We start from the raw sequence: 16743 nt of genomic DNA on the forward strand, positions 1-16743 counted from the left end.
AATCAACGATCCCCACGGTAGTGATCATCTTCCAATCGTTATATCAATTGCTAATGGTTCAACTCCCCCGAACCCAATCAATATTTCCTACGACCTTACACGTAATATTGATTGGAAGTGTTATGAGTCTATTATAGCGCAATCTATCGAGACTCACGAGGAACTTCCTCCGGAGGAAGAATACGCGTTCTTAGCTGGCTTGATAATCGACGCCGCGACTCAAGCTCAGACGAAACCGATACCCGGGGTAACGATTAGACAGCGCCCTCCCAACAAATGGTGGGACAAAGAGTGCTCTGAGCTGTACGCGCGAAGGTCCGCGGCGTATAAGGACTACCGGGAGTACGGCACTGTCAACCTGCTTCGAAAGTACGAGGCACTGGGCAGGCAGATGAAGAGCTTAGTAAAGGCGAAAAAACGCGGGTACTGGCGGCGGTTCGTAAACGCGTTGTCCAGGGAAACAGCGATGAGCACTCTTTGGGATACCGCCAGGCGCATGCGGAACCGTGACGTTTCGAATGAAAGCGAGGAGTATTCAGATCGCTGGATACTCGATTTTGCCAAAAAGGTCTGTCCAGACTCTGTACCGGAACAGAAAACCTTTCGCGACGCGTTATTAGTAACTACGGAAGAGCCTCCATTTTCGATGTTGGAATTTTCAATGGCTCTCCTGTCGTGCAACAATAAGGCTCCAGGGTTAGATAGAATAAAATTCAACCTGTTGAAGAACCTACCTGACTCTGCAAAAAGACGCTTGTTGAATTTATTCAACAAGTTTCTTGAGCTAAATATTGTTCCGCATGACTGGAGGGAGGTAAAAGTCATTGCTATTCGGAAACCCGGGAAACCTGCCTCTGATCACAATTCATATAGGCCGATTGCGATGCTCTCTTGCCTCCGGAAATTAATGGAGAAAATGATCCTCTTACGGTTAGACAAATGGGTCGAAACAAACGGGTTACTTTCAGATACTCAATTTGGCTTTCGCCGGGGCAAAGGGACGAACGATTGCCTAGCGTTGCTTTCTACTGAAATTCAACTAGCCTTTGCTCGAAAAGAGCAAATGGCTTCTGCGTTCATGGATATTAAGGGGGCTTTTGACTCTGTCTCTGTAGAAGTTTTAAGCGCGAAACTTCATTCGCAGGGACTTTCACCATATTTGAATAACTTTTTGCTCAATTTGTTGTCAGAAAAGCATATGTATTTCTCACATGGCGATTCGACAACTTCCCGAATTAGTTACATGGGCCTCCCCCAGGGCTCATGTTTAAGTCCTCTCTTATATAATTTTTACGTCAATGACATCGATGAATGTCTTGCAAATTCATGCACGCTAAGGCAACTTGCAGACGATAGCGTTGTATCCATTACTGGTGGCAAGGCTAGCGACCTGCAAGGACCATTGCAAGATACCTTAGACAATTTGTCTGAATGGGCTCTTAAGCTGGGTATCGAATTCTCTCCGGAGAAAACTGAGCTGGTCGTTTTTTCTAGGAAGCATAACCCAGCTCAGCTGCAGCTCCTACTAACGGGTAAAACGATCTCTCAGGTTTTAGTCGCTAAATATCTCGGGGTCTGGTTCGACTCCAAATGCACCTGGGCTTGTCATATTAGGTATCTGACACAAAAATGCCAACAGAGGATTAATTTTCTTCGTACGATTACCGGAACTTGGTGGGGTGCTCACCCAGGAGACCTTCTAAGGTTATACCAAACAACGATATTGTCAGTTCTTGAGTACGGCTGTTTCTGCTTTCGCTCCGCCGCGAACACGCACATTATAAAATTAGAGAGAATACAATATCGTTGTTTGCGTATTGCCTTGGGTTGCATGCAGTCGACCCATACGATGAGTCTTGAAGTGCTAGCGGGTATTCTTCCGTTGAAACATCGTTTTTGGAATCTCTCTTACCGGTTGCTAATTCGATGCACAGTTATGAACCCATTAGTAATTGAAAATTTCGAGAGGTTGGTCGACCTTCAATCTCAATCCAGATTTATGACTTTATATTTTGACTATATGGCTCAAGATATTAATCCTTCTTCATACGATTCCTCCAATGTCGCACTTTTAGCTACTTCTAATAATGCTATATTCTTCGACACCACCATGAAACAAGACATTTCTGGTATCCCGGATCAATTGCGACCCCAAGAGATCCCTAAGATTTTTTCCAATAAGTTTAAACATGTTAGTTATGATAAAAGCTTTTACACTGACGGATCTAATCTAGATGAGTCCACTGGCTTCGGTGTTTTCCACGAAAATTTTACCGCCTCCTACAAACTCGATGCTCCTGCTTCCGTGTACGTCGCAGAACTTGCTGCTATTCAGTACTCTCTTGGAATCATCGAAACCCTACCCATAGACCACTACTTCATCTTCACAGATAGTCTCAGTGCCATTGAGGCTCTGCGATCAATGAAGCCTGTGAAGCACACCCCGTATTTCCTGGGGAAAATACGGCGGTTTTTAAGTGCTTTAACAGATAAAAATTACCGGGTTACCTTAGCGTGGGTCCCTTCTCATTGCTCGATTCCGGGTAACGAAAAGGCTGACTCTTTAGCTAAGGTGGGTGCTATTGACGGCGATATTTATGAAAGACCAATTGCTTTTGATGAATTTTATAGCATTTTGCGTCAGAGAACACTCAACAGTTGGCAATCATCATGGAACTCAGATGAACTGGGACGGTGGCTACATTCCATTTTTCCTAAGGTATCGACGAAAGCATGGTTCAAGGGGTTGGATGTAGGTCGGGACTTCATTCGCGTGATGTCCAGACTTATGTCCAATCACTATACGTTAAACACGCATCTCTTTCGTATAGGGCTTGTAGACAGTAATCACTGCGTTTGTGGCGATGGCTACCATGACATCGAGCATGTTGTTTGGTCGTGTACCGAATACTGTGGTGTTAGGTCTGAGCTTATAGATTCCCTTCGGGCCCGAGGAAAACAACCGAACGTACCCGTTAGAGACATTCTGGGAAGCGGTGATCTCCAGTACATGACACAGCTATACGTGTTCATAAAACACGCTGGTATTAAAATATGAAACTCTTCTATCTATTTTGTTAGATTACCATTCCCGCTACACGCTGAAAGAAGATGATACACTAAGCTGGAGACACCCAAACGAAGACTCGGCATCTTCATGTTCACGCAGACACCTCAGTCCAAACTGCTCAAATAGAACATCACTGCTAAGCCATGTACAAATAAATAAATCGTATAACTCAATATAGTTGAAATCAAAATTGTAACTCCCCTCCTCTCACCTTAAATCCCCACTAGCTCGTAGTCGGCCGCGAGAATAAAGAAAAGGCCTCCCTCTTTTCCCTGCTAATTTAGAATTTAAAAAAAATGTACTTGGCTCAGTTAAACATAAATTGTATCGTGCCGTGTCAAATAAACTATTTAAAAACAAAAAAAAAAAAAACACTGTTTTTGTGAGGTTTGTGTATTTTTCTGTTTTCATATCAACACTAAAACAAACAAATTTATCGCAAATATAAGCTGGGATTGAACAAAATTTATCGATTATGTACAAATTACGACTGCTCAAAATTTCTACATTAAAAAACGGCAACGCTTCTTATTCCAATAATATCGATTAGAGCTGGAAAACTATCGATTTTATCGAATCATTGACCACTAAGAGCAAGCCCACCAGTGGCTAAATTGAAGTTTCTAAAGCTAGTTTGGCAACTCCCACCATAACGCGGCAACCGCACCGGGCGTTGCTATGTTGGTTTGGGAAATAGCAATCCCCACCTCGGGTAATAGCGAGTTATTAAATTTGGCAACGCGATAGCAACGAGCCGAATCGTTGCCGGCAAATCAGTGATGCCAGAGCCGAATCGTTGCTATTTGATGAAATGTCGAACTGTTGTTTTTTTGTGCTCGATAGCGAATGTTCGTAATAATATTACGAAGATGATGAGTGTTTCGAATGCGGACTCAATTGGTCGGCCACGGAAGACGAGATGTTTGCCTCGCTTGTTAAACACGTCGTAGAACGCAAGTGTCGGCGTGAACTACTACTCAATTTTGTTTCCGATTGAGCTGAATCTTTGCATAGGGTGTTTTTTCGGGCAGGTAAACATTTTGTATAGGTTTTTTTTTATTGAAATGACCATTTTGGTTGGCATTTTGGTGTGCAACCTACACGATGCGGAAAGCGCAAATCCTTACAATATTGACCAATATTATTCAATATACCTGGAAGGTTTAAGCAAATCTGCTCGGGAGTATTACCAACTATTTTCCCGTTTAGTTCGGTCGTTGTATAAAAAACCATATTTCTCCTTTACCGCTGTTTCAATCTTCAAAAACAACCTGAGATGCGTTCGAAAGCGGCGTTGGAAACGGTCATCTGTATTGACCGGTGTTTCCCATGAGAATATTGTTAAAACGCTGGATGGCACCTTCCTCCGTATGGCGGTCAATGTTTGGCTATTTACTAGACTGAGAGCCGCCCTGAATCTTTCCAAAAACCCTTTTCTTAATCGCGTATAAGGAAATTTGTTTGGCGAAATTACTTTCTTCATCACTAGAATCAACCAAGTACTCGAAAACAATTTCCGCGTTCTATATTCAAGTTTCTTTTTTTGGTGGCAAATTTTCAAATATTAATAGCAAACTGTGGGAACCAAGACATCATAGAAAACAGAATACAACTAATGAAAGTTCGCCAGCTCTCAGTAGAATAGTCGTTTAAGCCAACGTTGCGGGACGTGCCCACTTTCACGAAATTACTTTAAATAAACATGTAAGGATGAAAAAATCCATGTACGCACAATTAAAAAAAACCTGCAAAAGAATTATAGTATCGATAACTTGGGAAAACGGAAACAAAGTTAAAACAAAGTTGCGTGAAATGGAGGGAACATTTTATGAAGCAAAAAGAACGTAGATCATTCCAGAAAAGATTGACTGACGGATAGGTTGGTTATTACTAGATATACAAAAAATATGCGAAATACATCACAAACAAACATTTTGCCAACGCTGGCTAGTGACGGTCTTCAGAAATTGGCAACTGCCGGTGTGAAAAAGAAATAGTGGAATTGGTAATCCCCATTAGCAACGACCGGTGCGAAAATCGGCTGCTATCCAAAATAGCAACGGCCAGCGTTGTGAAAGTAGCAACTCAAATGGCAACTCACCGGTGCGCTTGCTCTAAGTGTTCTTAGCGCCACCATACTGCGTATTTCGACATGCTGAAAAACCGTTGCGTCTTTTTACACATGAAGCAAAATTAGCTTGGATGTCTGTTATCTGTGCCTATATGAATTGATTTAGGATTGGTCGATCTTGAATCTTTCTTTATCGTCTTGACTTTAGAGTTTTTGGATCGATTCCTTAATTTTGGAAAAATCGAAAAGATAATTTTCTTTTCGATTTGAATTTTCGAGCTTTTGAAAATTTAAATTATTTTTCAGCGTGCAGCAGATTTTTTAGATGCGGTATTGAGTCTTTGTTGGTGATCGTGTATCGTTTCCAATGTTGTTCTATCAGCTTTTGAATGGTTGTATGCGGTTATGGCATCATGTCTCCATGTATTCCATTCCATTCCTACCAGTAATGCGACTGGTGACGCACTAGCAGATATGATATGATCGGCGTGCAAGCAAATCAAACCAAGCTCCAAAAACATTATTTCGAGTAACCGAAATTTTTATTATAGGGCGGCGAACGGTGGGCTACTCGCCTACCCCAATTTTGGCGAGTCGGCTAGATTTTGGACAAATAACTCGTCTGGGAAACTATTCGACTCAACTATCTAGCCGAGTTTCACTTGCGATCATGCTTGTCATTCTCTTAGGTATGCGGAAAAAGCGGAGAAAAAAATCACCGCGCACTTCCCTTTCAGTATGTGCCTGCGTGTAGCAATGCTTTCACCACACTGCTTCTTTCTCCACTCCAAAGTGTCTCAACCAACTTACAGAGTGACAAACACACTTCCAGGTCACCCCACGTCTGATAGAAACAAGAGGGGTGAATCACTCTACAGAGAATACGCAAAAGTACACCACAGTGTTCACTAGCGAGTCCGGAACCGGTAGTCCGGCAAGTGGAAAAATCGTACCGGGCAAAAGTGTAATCCTTCTGCAGCTACATCGCGAAAACGAATTCGACATAAGTAAACTCGACCGGCACGAGCAACGCAGTCTATTTTTTTCTCTCAATCTCTTTTCCTCTTCTGCCATGGTCAAGAAACAAACTGTAAAAAGCTCCGCACATAACTCTGCTGTGTAATAATTGTGCATAATGTCCATGCGTGTAAGAAAGTACACCATAGTTCATTGTCTCGCAAGAGAGAGATTTCAGATTTCAACGCGGTGCTTTCTGGAAGCTCACCAGATAAAAATCGTCCGTCGTTCTCTGTTTCTGCAGTGCAAGCATGTTTGCGATCCATGATAAAACATTTTGCTCGCCTTGTCAGTGACTCTTGTCTTTTGCAATATGCCCCATGATATCGTTATGAATAATTCAAATAATTTCGAGATATATTTTTTATTCTCATATACACATAACTCAATTTTCAAAAAAGCCCTATAATCATTGCTATCCAGTATCACATTCCAGAAATAATAGAGCAATAGGAAGGTCAACTTCACGTATATGATCAAACAGAAAGTGTACACAAAGAGGACTGAAAAATCACGAATGAATTTTCTTTGCCCTCAGCAATATATATTTGTCGTGTACGTTTATGCCACTGCGACAGTGGTATAAAGCAGAGTCTATGTTTATAATAAGAGTCCCGCAAAGATGAAACCAAAGGAACCAAATCAGTGTCAAACGAGGGTACCAATCGAGCAATGTAAATAAACAAGGTGATAATGTAAGGAGTGGATGAAAAGTGTTGTAATTGAGCGTAATAAAGAATATGTGCTTTTCCGAAGTTTTACTTACACATTTGTAACCTTAAGTTCCAATTGCAATGTGTTGACTTTGCCAACCGTAGAAATAGCCATTGCAACTCAGACCCCCTTAGTACGATCCTGGAAATAACGCCCGCTAGGTGAGTGATATCCCTCCAAGTCTGGCGTGTTGAAATACCTAAAAATAAACAGTGATTAATATTAATTTATATTCGCGCACTAACGCCATACTTGTGAGGTTATCACAACAACACTGTTTTGGTAAACAATTCTCTTTCCAGTCGTTCCACCAATAGCACTAGAGCAGAATCAACTGTGACAGAACAACCATGTTGTCAGATAGATTCATTTGTTATGTTCTACTTAGTTGCGCGGGCAGTGCAATCAGTTTAGCAGATAGATAGATAATTGTTAAGTAGTTTATATATCGCTATTTGACTAAGTCCAATTATACTGACTATCGATAAGTAATAGAAATATATTTATCGTTTTCCAAACAGTAATCAAGTGGTTTAACTTGAATTACGATATTAGTGGTTAACTAATATACCAGGAATCAACGAAGTTCAACAGGTTATGGGCCCAGCCCACCAAGATGTCTACGGAACCAGCTACTAACGGTGCAAGTGGAGGACCAGCGGCTAGCGGACTTCAGGCGGGAAGCGACCGGACTGGTAGGGTTACTACCGAGAGGTCGTACGTCCAGATGGGGTTCATCCGAGGAAATAGAAGCCACGTGTTCGACGGGACGGAGAGCAACTTCGCCAGTGTTTGACAAAGTGTTTTGTTCCGTTTATCTTTCTCTAAGCTGCGTGGCCACGCCCTCATGGCAAAAATCTACGCTGAACTCGATACAAAAGACTGCGTGTAGAAAATTCAGTTTCAGTCTAGTTTGTCACACAATAGCGAGTGGAGTATAGCTGCTAGAGGTACGCGACATTGAGAAACGAGAGCTGCATACAAGTCAACTTCCAGGCACTGCGGAGCATGTTACCTTTATTTTGCATACGGTAGCAACAGTTACCATCGTACGCTGCAGGATATTTTGCTGGCACAGCTACTGGAGGGGACAGCGGAGAGCAAATTTTATGCGCGGCCAACAAAATATTCAATACTACCGGTGGTGGTGCGATTATCAGCGTTCTGTAGCACACATTTCGAGCTGAAGATTATGGAATCAGTTCTTTTCAGAACTATAAATGTTTGAAGATAAGAGTTATGAGAATTTTCACAACTACTACAAATGTGAAATGTTCATCCGATGTCCGATAACTGCAACAGCATTGCAGTTATCGGACCACAATCCGTCAAATCTGAGCCATCAAAGTCATATTTGACATTGAAGTGACAGATCTCGCGGGGGATTCTAAATGAATTTGAAAATGAAAATTGTTGAATATCTAAAAAACATTCCAAAAGGACTCTTTCGTTTCTCTCGATTTTTTTCGATTTCGTTTACTTGTTGTCTCTTCATTCTACAAAAACACTATAATTTCGAAAGTATATTCAATTCCGAATTAAATGAAAGCAGTTTTGTGAAAATCGGTTGATATTTGAATAAGTTATATATTTTATAAAGAAACCCAAAATTTTTGGCTTCTATCGCACATTTATTACACGGTGCTACAAATGATGAAAAAATGCAAGAACTTTTGATGTGACTTAGTGTGGGTTGTAGCTTTAGTCAAATGTTAATTCAATTTATTCATTTACCTAGTAGTGTAAAGGCGAACCTTTTTAATTTGCTACCTACGCGTTACTTAGTTTTTCACAACAATTAACTTAACTAACAATAACCTTACATAGTAACATGAATTTCAGTTCCAATATTCGAGACAGCCCCGTTTAAAAACTGTTACAGAAGTTGAGCGTTTAACAGCAGGAGGTATCGAGTTATAATTAATCACACCTCTAACAAACAGTGAATTGGAATAGCAAGTCGAGTTGTTAAGAGGAATTCTCAGGTTCTGCACGCGACGCCCTTGAGATGGCAACAGCTTTTCGAAGAGTACCGATGGGGATTGCTTGCTGATAAGTTTGCGCAAGAACATGCATGAGCGGTGCGCGTAAAAGTTAACCAGCGGACAGCCGATCAGATTTCTTTGCAACTGACTTACGTGGGCGTAACGGTTCAATATAAATAAAGCGTACACAAGAATTCAGCGTGACTCGTAGCTTATCCATGGAGCCTGCACTTGGTTTTACGTGAAGTAGCTCGCCAAACATGAAATGAGGTAACATCAACGCTTTGAACAGTTCCAGGCGTGTGGCGGTGGGAGCAGAGGAAGTAGAACCGTATAGCGATCGTAGGCTTGCGTAGATTTTACCGCATTGCTGGTTTATCAGCTTGTCCCATTTCAGATCGGTCTGGAAAATGAAACCGAGATTTTTCGCACTCTCCGTCCACTCAATAGCTTGCCCATCCATAGTAACAGGTGGTAAAGGATTGGTTTGGGCTGTGTTGCTTCTACGGCGACCCTTCAACAACATTGCTTTGCTCTTCGATTGGTTGACGAAAAGCTGATTCCGTTGAGACCATTCCATAATTCTTGCGAGATCTTCATTCATCATCATAATAAGTTCACGGGAACAGGGACCAAGCTGACGAATATACAGTTGAACGTCATCTGCATACATTTGTATTGAGCAATACCTGAGTACGGAAGGCAAATCGTTAACATTACAACAGAAGAGCAGAGGTCCAAGCACCGAACCTTGAGGAACTCCAGAGGTTGAGTAGCCCACTCCGGACTGCTGATCCCCGCAGAAAACAGTTTGTGATCGTTCCATCAAATATGACTCGATTAGGTTAACAGCGGAAACGGCAAAGTTTAATTGAGTTTCTAGCTTCGAGCAAAGTCTTCGATGAGGGAAAGTGTCGAAGGCTTTAGAAAAGTCCAGCAGCAACAATATGGCCGTACCCTTTTTGTCAAGTGTCTTTGCCAAATCATCGTAGACACGAACCGCTGCTGTTTGAATGCTTTGCCCTTTACGAAAACCTGCCTGATAATCTGATAGCAGGTTATTTTCCGTGATAAAGGATGACATCTGTTGCTTCAACAGTTTCTCAAATGCCTTTGACAGGGCACATAAGATGCTAATTGGCCGTACACGCTGCTTTATTTTAACTCTAATCTGATTAGGATCTACTCAGTTTGGTATTCTTATGCAAAATGTCAAAAAGTGAGTAATCGAGTACTGGACAATTGAGTAATATTAACCCAAATTTTCATAATTACCATGTTTACTCAGTTTTGAGTTATTATCCATGATGTTTACTCACCCCTGAGTATATGTATATGTCAGTTTTCAACAGCAATATTATCGGTTTCCGAAGAACAATTGGTGTCGCTTTTTATTCGTTGGCTAGCAGTAAGTATCTGATCTGTCATCAAATCAATAATTTCTTAATCAATTAATAATTTCAGCCCAACATCAGTATTGAGAGGATTTGAAAACACCTAAAAGATCTCTTCAAAATGAACAACCGCATGTTGTATGTTCTACGATGCCGTTTAAAGCCGGACTTTTATTCGTGAATACAAACAGAAACATTTGTATTGATCTACAGTGCTCAACAATCGATGCAATTTAAATCCTTCGCAGTATTAGGTGACGAATGATGACGGATTATCTGGCACAAAAAAGTAAGTCACAGTTCACGGGCAACTGTCAACCGGTTGGGTGCCGCATTCAATGAAGACACGGGAATGATTTAGTAAATTTTCTATTGTTTCGATGAAAAATAAATCTGTGTTTTTGATTGTTCTGAATTTATTTTATTTATTGAGTCAGATTTACAAAAAACAGATATCATTAAATTTCCGTATTTAGGCAAACTGGGTAACTTGTACTCATTTTCGTTAAATTCTGGTTTGCATGAACAGAGTAGATTCTACTCAGTTTTTGACGTATGACGCCCTTACTCAGAAGTGAGTAACCGTAAAAGTACCCTAATTAGGGTACCTCCACTTTTTTCAAAATTGGGTGATATCTAACTTACTTTAGAGTAACAAAAAATGAGCGTGTAGGTTTGATAAAGCATTAAGGTGGGGTTTTTTGCGAAGTTGAAAAATCTTAGTGTGCTTCCAGCATGAAGGAAATGTTACTTGCGCATTTACTTGAAGTTTTTCAACTACCCCGAAAATTATAAGTTATGTTCAAAACCCTATTTTTACCTTAGCTCACATTTTTATGTTTAATACGGTTATTTTTCAACCGATTTTTTATAATTTGGCTATTTGGAAAGGCGAAAACTAGAGCATTTGAAACATATAAATATGCCTAAAAAGTTTACCTATATCACAGATAAAAGATATCCAAGCTAGAACAAAAAACTCCAGAAATCGTGTGTAAGATTTCAAATTCTTACTCGTTTGGAATGCTAACGACATCTTTCTGCAACTTGCGACTTTAACCGCTTTAGTGATGGCAGCGCTGGATTATAGTCAAAGCTGCCAGACGCATGAGAGTTCTCACAAATAGTAGAGTCACTGTTTTTGCAACGATACAACACTGTTTTTGTGAGGTTTGTGTATTTTTCTGTTTTCATATCAACACTAAAACAAACAAATTTATCGCAAATATAAGCTGGGATTGAACAAAATTTATCGATTATGTACAAATTACGACTGCTCAAAATTTCTACATTAAAAAACGGCAACGCTTCTTATTCCAATAATATCGATAAGAGCTGGAAAACTATCGATTTTATCGAATCATTGACCACTAAGAGCAAGCCCACCAGTGGCTAAATTGAAGTTTCTAAAGCTAGTTTGGCAACTCCCACCATAACGCGGCAACCGCACCGGGCGTTGCTATGTTGGTTTGGGAAATAGCAATCCCCACCTCGGGTAATAGCGAGTTATTAAATTTGGCAACGCGATAGCAACGAGCCGAATCGTTGCCGGCAAATCAGTGATGCCAGAGCCGAATCGTTGCTATTTGATGAAATGTCGAACTGTTGTTTTTTTGTGCTCGATAGTGAATGTTCGTAATAATATTACGAAGATGATGAGTGTTTCGAATGCGGACTCAATTGGTCGGCCACGGAAGACGAGATGTTTGCCTCGCTTGTTAAACACGTCGTCGGCGTGAACTACTACTCAATTTTGTTTCCGATTGAGCTGAATTTTTGCACAGGGTGTTTTTTCGGGCAGGTAAACATTTTGTATAGGTTTTTTTTATTGAAATGACCATTTTGGTTGGCATTTTGGTGTGCAACCTACACGATGCGGAAAGCGCAAATCCTTACAATATTGACCAATATTATTCAATATACCTGGAAGGTTTAAGCAAATCTGCTCGGGAGTATTACCAACTATTTTCCCGTTTAGTTCGGTCGTTGTATAAAAAACCATATTTCTCCTTTACCGCTATTTCAATCTTCAAAAACAACCTGAGATGCGTTCGAAAGCGGCGTTGGAAATGGTCATCTGTATTGACCGGTGTTTCCCATGAGAATATTGTTAAAACGCTGGATGGCACCTTCCTCCGTATGGCGGTCAATGTTTGGCTATTTACTAGGCTGAGAGCCGCCCTGAATCTTTCCAAAAACCCTTTTCTTAATCGCGTATAAGGAAATTTGTTTGGCGAAATTACTTTCTTCATCACTAGAATCAACCAAGTACTCGAAAACAATTTCCGCGTTCTATATTCAAGTTTCTTTTTTTGGTGGCAAATTTTCAAATATTAATAGCAAACTGTGGGAACCAAGACATCATAGAAAACAGAATACAACTAATGAAAGTTCGCCAGCTTTCAGTAGAATAGTCGTTTAAGCCAACGTTGCGGGACGTGCCCACTTTCACGAAATTACTTTAAATAAACATGTAAGGATGAAAAAATCCATGTACGCATAATTAAAAAAAACCTGCAAAAGAATTATAGTATCGATAACTTGGGAAAACGGAAACAAAGTTAAAACAAAGTTGCGTGAAATGGAGGGAACATTTTATGAAGCAAAAAGAACGTAGATCATTCCGGAAAAGATTGACTGACGGATAGGTTGGTTATTACTAGATATACAAAAAATATGCGAAATACATCACAAACAAACATTTTGCCAACGCTGGCTAGTGACGGTCTTCAGAAATTGGCAACTGCCGGTGTGAAAAAGAAATAGTGGAATTGGTAATCCCCATTAGCAACGACCGGTGCGAAAATCGGCTGCTATCCAAAATAGCAACGGCCAGCGTTGTGAAAGTAGCAACTCAAATGGCAACTCACCGGTGCGCTTGCTCTAAGTGTTCTTAGCGCCACCATACTGCGTATTTCGACATGCTGAAAAACCGTTGCGTCTTTTTACACATGAAGCAAAATTAGCTTGGATGTCTGTTATCTGTGCCTATATGAATTGATTTAGGATTGGTCGATCTTGAATCTTTCTTTATCGTCTTGACTTTAGAGTTTTTGGATCGATTCCTTAATTTTGGAAAAATCGAAAAGATAATTTTCTTTTCGATTTGAATTTTCGAGCTTTTGAAAATTTAAATTATTTTTCAGCGTGCAGCAGATTTTTTAGATGCGGTATTGAGTCTTTGTTGGTGATCGTGTATCGTTTCCAATGTTGTTCTATCAGCTTTTGAATGGTTGTATGCGGTTATGGCATCATGTCTCCATGTATTCCATTCCATTCCTACCAGTAATGCGACTGGTGACGCACTAGCAGATATGATATGATCGGCGTGCAAGCAAATCAAACCAAGCTCCAAAAACATTATTTCGAGTAACCGAAATTTTTATTATACGGCGGCGAACGGTGGGCTACTCGCCTACCCCAATTTTGGTATTACAGATGGCGAGTCGGCTAGATTTTGGACAAATAACTCGTCTGGGAAACTATTCGACTCAACTATCTAGCCGAGTTTCACTTGCGATCATGCTTGTCATTCTCTTAGGTATGCGGAAAAAGCGGAGAAAAAAATCACCGCGCACTTCCCTTTCAGTATGTGCCTGCGTGTAGCAATGCTTTCACCACACTGCTTCTTTCTCCACTCCAAAGTGTCTCAACCAACTTACAGAGTGACAAACATACTTCCAGGTCACCCCACGTCTGATAGAAACAAGAGGGGTGAATCACTCTACAGAGAATACGCAAAAGTACACCACAGTGTTCACTAGCGAGTCCGGAACCGGTAGTCCGGCAAGTGGAAAAATCCTACCGGGCAAAAGTGTAATCCTTCTGCAGCTACATCGCGAAAACGAATTCGACATAAGTAAACTCGACCGGCACGAGCAACGCAGTCTATTTTTTTCTCTCAATCTCTTTTCCTCTTCTGCCATGGTCAAGAAACAAACTGTAAAAAGCTCCGCACATAACTCTGCTGTGTAATAATTGTGCATAATGTCCATGCGTGTAAGAAAGTACACCATAGTTCATTGTCTCGCAAGAGAGAGATTTCAGATTTCAACGCGGTGCTTTCTGGAAGCTCACCAGATAAAAATCGTCCGTCGTTCTCTGTTTCTGCAGTGCAAGCATGTTTGCGATCCATGATAAAACATTTTGCTCGCCTTGTCAGTGACTCTTGTCTTTTGCAATATGCCCCATGATATCGTTATGAATAATTCAAATAATTTCGAGATATATTTTTTATTCTCATATACACATAACTCAATTTTCAAAAAAGCCCTATAATCATTGCTATCCAGTATCACATTCCAGAAATAATAGAGCAATAGGAAGGTCAACTTCACGTATATGATCAAACAGAAAGTGTACACAAAGAGGACTGAAAAATCACGAATGAATTTTCTTTGCCCTCAGCAATATATATTTGTCGTGTACGTTTATGCCACTGCGACAGTGGTATAAAGCAGAGTCTATGTTTATAATAAGAGTCCCGCAAAGATGAAACCAAAGGAACCAAATCAGTGTCAAACGAGGGTACCAATCGAGCAATGTAAATAAACAAGGTGATAATGTAAGGAGTGGATGAAAAGTGTTGTAATTGAGCGTAATAAAGAATATGTGCTTTTCCGAAGTTTTACTTACACATTTGTAACCTTAAGTTCCAATTGCAATGTGTTGACTTTGCCAACCGTAGAAATAGCCATTGCAACTCAGACCCCCTTAGTACGATCCTGGAAATAACGCCCGCTAGGTGAGTGATATCCCTCCAAGTCTGGCGTGTTGAAATACCTAAAAATAAACAGTGATTAATATTAATTTATATTCGCGCACTAACGCCATACTTGTGAGGTTATCACAACAACACTGTTTTGGTAAACAATTCTCTTTCCAGTCGTTCCACCAATAGCACTAGAGCAGAATCAACTGTGACAGAACAACCATGTTGTCAGATAGATTCATTTGTTATGTTCTACTTAGTTGCGCGGGCAGTGCAATCAGTTTAGCAGATAGATAGATAATTGTTAAGTAGTTTATATATCGCTATTTGACTAAGTCCAATTATACTGACTATCGATAAGTAATAGAAATATATTTATCGTTTTCCAAACAGTGATCAAGTGGTTTAACTTGAATTACGATATTAGTGGTTAACTAATATACCAGGAATCAACGAAGTTCAACAGGTTATGGGCCCAGCCCACCAAGATGTCTACGGAACCAGCTACTAACGGTGCAAGTGGAGGACCAGCGGCTAGCGGACTTCAGGCGGGAAGCGACCGGACTGGTAGGGTTACTACCGAGAGGTCGTACGTCCAGATGGGGTTCATCCGAGGAAATAGAAGCCACGTGTTCGACGGGACGGAGAGCAACTTCGCCAGTGTTTGACAAAGTGTTTTGTTCCGTTTATCTTTCTCTAAGCTGCGTGGCCACGCCCTCATGGCAAAAATCTACGCTGAACTCGATACAAAAGACTGCGTGTAGAAAATTCAGTTTCAGTCTAGTTTGTCACACAATAGCGAGTGGAGTATAGCTGCTAGAGGTACGCGACATTGAGAAACGAGAGCTGCATACAAGTCAACTTCCAGGCACTGCGGAGCATGTTACCTTTATTTTGCATACGGTAGCAACAGTTACCATCGTACGCTGCAGGATATTTTGCTGGCACAGCTACTGGAGGGGACAGCGGAGAGCAAATTTTATGCGCGGCCAACAAAATATTCAATACTACCGGTGGTGGTGCGATTATCAGCGTTCTGTAGCACACATTTCGAGCTGAAGATTATGGAATCAGTTCTTTTCAGAACTATAAATGTTTGAAGATAAGAGTTATGAGAATTTTCACAACTACTACAAATGTGAAATGTTCATCCGATGTCCGATAACTGCAACAGCATTGCAGTTATCGGACCACAATCCGTCAAATCTGAGCCATCAAAGTCATATTTGACATTGAAGTGACAGATCTCGCGGGGGATTCTAAATGAATTTGAAAATGAAAATTGTTGAATATCTAAAAAACATTCCAAAAGGACTCTTTCGTTTCTCTCGATTTTTTTCGATTTCGTTTACTTGTTGTCTCTTCATTCTACAAATACACTATAATTTCGAAAGTATATTCAATTCCGAATTAAATGAAAGCAGTTTTGTGAAAATCGGTTGATATTTGAATAAGTTATATATTTTATAAAGAAACCCAAAATTTTTGGCTTCTATCGCACATTTATTACACGGTGCTACAAATGATGAAAAAATGCAAGAACTTTTGATGTGACTTAGTGTGGGTTGTAGCTTTAGTCAAATGTTAATTCAATTTATTAATTTACCTAGTAGTGTAAAGGCGAACCTTTTTAATTTGCTACCTACGCGTTACTTAGTTTTTCACAACAATTAACTTAACTAACAATAACCTTACATAGTAACATGAATTTCAGTTCCAATATTCGAGACAGCCCCGTTTAAAAACTGTTACAGAAGTTGAGCGTTTAACAGCAGGAGGTA

General features: G+C 40.4%; 1 long non-coding RNA gene across 2 annotated transcripts; it reads right to left on the bottom strand.

Moving 5' to 3' along the window:
• Positions 1-4694: 4694 nt before the first annotated feature.
• On the bottom strand, positions 4695-15347 carry LOC129725938 (uncharacterized). 2 transcript variants are annotated; one of them, XR_008728209.1, is made up of 4 exons: positions 15087-15347; positions 14887-15033; positions 6925-7071; positions 4695-4815 (listed from the first exon to the last, which is right to left on the bottom strand). It is a non-coding gene; the product is annotated as an uncharacterized LOC129725938 (long non-coding RNA). The 2 variants fall into 2 exon arrangements; XR_008728210.1 differs by lacking the exons at positions 14887-15033; positions 15087-15347 and adding an exon at positions 7125-7459.
• Between the last annotated feature and the right edge of the window lie 1396 nt (positions 15348-16743).

The sequence above is a fragment of the Wyeomyia smithii genome, chromosome 1, assembly GCF_029784165.1.
Source record: "Wyeomyia smithii strain HCP4-BCI-WySm-NY-G18 chromosome 1, ASM2978416v1, whole genome shotgun sequence".
In the NCBI taxonomy this organism is placed as follows: domain Eukaryota; kingdom Metazoa; phylum Arthropoda; class Insecta; order Diptera; family Culicidae; genus Wyeomyia; species Wyeomyia smithii.